We start from the raw sequence: 5,464 nt of genomic DNA, 5'->3' as shown, positions 1-5,464 counted from the left end.
CTCTCGGATTTTATGAGGTTGTCCAGGGAACTGTCCTCCAGGTGTAGTCTGAGGGGCTTGGTTTAAAGCTACCTGAGAGATATGGGTTTCAAGCATCTTGGTATGAGTAACTATTTGGTCAACCTTGGCTCCTAACTGGGTAATCAATTTGTTAACATGAATGTTCTGGTTCATGAACATCTTGTTTTGTTGGGTTTGAGCGGTGATAAAATTTTCCATAATTTTCTCAAGGCTCGGCTTTGGTGGTACAGGTTGCATAGGTTGATTTGATCTTGGGGGCTTGATAACTAGGTCTCGGAGGTGCATTATTTTGGATTGGGTTATTGTTTTTATAGGAGAAGTTCGAGTGATTCCTTTATCTAGGGTTATAGGTATTCGAATATGGGTTCCCTTGGGTGTAGTTCACTTGCTCAGAGTGGGTTTCGTTTAATAGACTGCATTCTGCAGATTGGTGTCCTTTGGCTCCACATATCTCACAATTAGACGAAACTGCGGCTACAGTATTCGGGTTTATGCACATATGCTCGACCTTAAGGGCTAATGCGTCCATTTTAGCTTGCATCATGTCTATAGAGCTTAGTTCATGCACTCCTCCTTGGGCTTCCTTCTTCTAAATTGTCGCTCGTTCGACTCCCCATGATTGATGGTTTTAAGCCATATCTTCGATGAGGGCACTAGCTTCAGGATAAGGTTTGTTTATTAGTGCACCGCCTGCGGCAGCATCGATGGTCATTTTAGTGTTGTAATGAAGTCCATTATAGAAGGTTTGAATGATTAACCAATTTTCTAAGCCATGATGTGGGCATGCTCGTAACAGCTCTTTATATCTTTCCCAAGCTTCGAACAACGATTCTCCTTGGTTTTGGGTAAATCTAGTTATATGGTTTCCAAGAACGGAGGTTTTACTTGGAGGAAAGTATCTAGCAAGGAAAACTCTTCTAAGGTTATCCCAAGTCGTAATGGAATTGGGTGGAAGGGAATCTAACCATGATAGGGCTTTATCTATGAGGGAAAAAGGGAATAATCTTAAACGTATTGCCTCAGAAGAAGCTCCATTGGTTTTAAAAGTGTCTGCTAATTGAAGAAATATTTTTAAATGTTGGTTTGGGTTCTCAGTAGCGAGACCTACGAATTGTCTCTATTGCACTAGTTGCAATAGGGAAGGTTTAAGTTCGAAATTATTAGTTGGTATGGTTGGGTTTACTATACTAGAACTAGGTTCTTCGTTGGATGGTTGGGAGAAGTCTTTAAGAGGTCTTTGGTTTTGATCTTCGGCCATAGCTGTCTTAATTCTATGAAAGAATAAACGTGCGCGAGCGTAACGTTCAGGTTCCGCCAGAGGGTATACTAAGCTTAAACTTCTGGTGCTGCGAGTACTTCACATTGACCAGCGGGAAATAGCCTAAGTCTAAACGATATAACAACAAGGAAATGAAATTTGACGAAATTGGTCCGCAGCAACGGCGCCAAAAACTTGATGCGTGCTTTTCGCAAGTATACGAACGCGTCAGAGTAATATAAAAGATTTTCGAATCCATAGAGACCAAGTGTCAATCTATCATTATCTATTGTTATGGTGTTTATCAAAGGCAATCAAAATAGGTGTTTTTAGAGTGTGCAATGAAAAGTAAAGTGTTGAACAAAGTTCAATTAATAAAGACAGGGTCGAATGTAATTCACATAATCAATTAATAATCCAAGTACTTGCTAACAGAGCTACTTATGGGCAGTGTTTGCTACTTCGAAAAGAACTAATTTAACAGGAACTGTCGCTTTCGCGTATTCAGAACCGAGTTGTACTCCCTAATCAAACCCTCTTATTGTCACTTATAAAAAGGCGCGCATTGCGTTAGAGTAGTAAACCTATTTTTAAGAAATATAGTATCTTGACTAAGTTGAAAAGTATTTTAACCTAGATTTCTTAACCAAAAGAGGTTCTCACGAACCAGACTCTAAACTTATAAACGCGTCCGAAAATAGTTTTAAAATCTCTTTTCTTCTTATGTTAAAAACTCCTAATGAACTAAACAAAGCGCTTTCGCTGTTTTTGAAATAGTTAAAAACAATTAAGTTTAAATAGACTTTGGACGGCTTTCGATCTTACCCAACGGAAATTAAGTGCGGGAAAACTTAAGTTGAAAGTTAAAATAGCCCTTAAGTGTTTCTACGAACAATTGTACGGATTATCGGTGCAATTAATATCCTTACATTCTAACCTTATAGATTTAGTTAGACATGGTAAAGTAAAAGTGCATTAAAGTAAATAAAAATAGTGCGAGTGCGGAAAGTAAATAAAAGTAGTGCGAGTGCGGAAAGTAAATAAAAGTAGTGCGAGTGCGGGAAATAAATAAAGTAAAGCGAGTGTGGGAAATAAATAAAAGTAAAGCGAGTGCGGGAAATAAATAAAAGTAAAGCGAGTGCGGGAAATAAATAAAGTAAAGCGAGTGCGGGAAAACAAATAAAAGTAAAGCGAGTGCGGGAAAATAAATAAAGTAAAGCGAGTGCGGGAAAATAAATAGATAAAGGTAAAGCAATAAAAACCTGCTCCAATTGGAGGGTTGAATAAAATGCAAAGTGGAAATGAAAATGGCGGCAGGATTAACTTCCTTCCAAAGTGCTCCAAACTCGATTACAGACTCAATCACAAAACTCGATTACACGATTGTGGTAACACCCCAATGCGAAGCGATTACCACTTTAAAATACTGAATATATGCCTAAGTGAAACAAAGTTTGCTTCTAAGTTTGCCTCTGCTCTAAGTTTGGATGATTGAACAAGTGATTTCGAGTCTCTATTTATAGGAGAGTAAAATGATGGAAATGACAAGGATTCCCTTCAACTTGAAAATGGGAGGGAAAACTTTTCCTCTTGTGGCGCCCGCCACAAGGCTATGGCGCCCGCCACAAGGCAAATATGAGGCGCCTTAGTGGAAGTAGTGGGGAACGTGGCAGTTGAGGGAAGTTGAGCTAGGACACGTCATGGCAGGGTCTATGGCGCCAGCCACAGTGGGAGCCCCAAGTACAAAATGTTGAATTTTAGGGTTTTAGCTCTTTTTCACTCCTTTTCTCGACTGGGGCTCCGATTAAAGTAAAAACCTGAAAACAAAGAGAAACATAGTAATAACACAACAAAATGACAATAAAACTACTAAAATGCATGCGAAATCGGAGTCGAAAATACGGTGAATTTTAGTGTTATCAGTAATCCAAGACTGAAATTCCGGGGTTCTGCTGCAAAATATGGATGTACTCTATTAAAGTGTTTCCATGCCTCGCCATCATATGTATGTCGCATCATGCCTAAACTAGTTGTGTTTGTATTATTCCATGTCATTTGGCTTGCATTATGCATTGATGCAAACATCCTTTGCAACCTAGGTATTTTTGGAAGATAGAACATGGACTTTAAAACAACTCATTTTTGCTTTAGATCAACTCCTTTACTGCGAACTACATACCTTGGACACTTACAAAACATACATTCCTCCAATGTCCAGTTATTTGTACCAAACTTATTATCATAAAACAGCATGCAATCTCCTATGGAACAGTCAATTTGTGTTGACCACTAGAAGCCTCTTTATTCATCTCTGGTAGTTTTTCTCCATTATATGTCCAAACCCAATAATTTGGCCTAAAACTCGTTCTCTCCAAGTAACGTTTCACTTCACTTGGGTCACTAATTATATTAACGCACCTACACTTTAAACACAGACACTCTACCCCTCCTTCACTTCTTCAACATTCTTTAGCTAACTCATATGTGAGAAAATTGACTTCGTCCTTAAAATATGATTTAAGCTTACGTATTCCTGGAAATATTCTATCATACATCCAACTACGATAAAATCAAAAATATTCAGTACAATATTGTTCATGTTTAAACTTGACAAATAATCGAGGGATTAATCTATTGACAAATTTTAAATTTTTTATCGATAACATCATACAACTACCATATATTTTTGAAAAGGGAGATAATAATATGTATTATACACTTAATTTATACACTTACAAATATCTATTCATTATACACTTAATTAAATATAAACTTTTATATACACTTCAAATATATTACTAAACTAGAATATATTACTAACTAATACTAAAATATATTACTAAATAATAATAAAAACATACTATTTTTAAAAATATTATTTCAAAAATACTTTATAAAAACAATATAATACGAAAATAAAATAGTATTTTATTATAATATTATATATCACATAAAACTTAATACTTATACAATAATTTATAAGTGCTAATTATGTTTACTAAAATAATATTAAAATATATTACTAAATAATAATAAATATATACCAATTTTTATATTGTTTTTTATTTATTTTTGAAAGTTAATTTATACTATTTTTAAGTATTATTTAGAAATTAATAAATAAAAACAATATATAATATTTAAATAAAACATTATTTTCTTATTATATAATTTATTATATAGTACTTAATATTTCTATTAAAAAAATTAACTGTTCTGTTTACTAAAATATATTATTAAATAATAATAATATTTACTGTTTTTTATATTGTTATTTGTTATTTTCAAAATATTATTCATACTATTTTAGAAGCTATTATTTCAAAAATAATATTATATGATAAATAATAATAAATCTACATATTATTTAAAAAATAATATATAAAAGCAGTATAATATATAATACATAAATAATATATTATTTCTAAAATAATATATTATTTCTAAAATAATTTATTATTTCTAAAATAATTTATTATTTCTAAAATAATATTAATAAAATACATAATATAGAATATATAATATATTACTAATAAATAAGTAATACTAAATAATATTTAATATATAAAAGTAATATGTTATATAAAAACAGTAAGTTATAAAATCTTTATAAATATTATTTATAAATAAAAATAAATAATAAATAATATTAAATATATAATATATCACTAATATATAAAAACAATATGTTATATAATACATAAATAATATATCATTTCTAAATTAATGTTACCATAATACATAATATATAATCTTATTCCAAAAATAATATTACCATAATACATAATACATAAAATATAATCTTATTCCAAAAATAATATTAAATAATACATAATATATTATTTCTATCAACTATTAAAAAATATAAACTAATATTAACTACTATTCAACAAATATCAACAAATAACAATAAATATTCAAAGATTCATATATTCATATTTATAAAAATATAAAGAAGAAATGTGTATCTTGGATGAAAAATTAAATGATTCTAAACTTTTGATTTTACTCTCCTTACAAAAGTTTAACCCTTTATAAATAAAATGGAAAGTGAACAAAATATATTAAAATTAGGGGTTTGATATAATCCAAAAATGAAAAGAAAAAATAAATAAATTTTTTATAAAATCATCTTCCAAATGACAAGCTTGTTGAAGATTTTTTGATGAAAATATTAATTTGGTG

General features: G+C 31.0%; 1 non-coding gene across 1 annotated transcript; it reads left to right on the top strand.

The window, feature by feature from the left end:
* Positions 1-788: 788 nt before the first annotated feature.
* Positions 789-895, top strand: LOC127133954 (small nucleolar RNA R71). The gene has a single exon (XR_007807746.1). It is a non-coding gene; the product is annotated as a small nucleolar RNA R71 (small nucleolar RNA).
* Positions 896-5,464: the final 4,569 nt, after the last annotated feature.

Source organism: Lathyrus oleraceus, chromosome 3 (assembly GCF_024323335.1).
Source record: "Lathyrus oleraceus cultivar Zhongwan6 chromosome 3, CAAS_Psat_ZW6_1.0, whole genome shotgun sequence".
Classification (NCBI taxonomy): Eukaryota; Viridiplantae; Streptophyta; class Magnoliopsida; order Fabales; family Fabaceae; genus Lathyrus; species Lathyrus oleraceus.
The sequence above is the reverse complement of the archived record's forward strand: the minus strand, read 5'-3'. Positions and strand labels throughout refer to the sequence as shown.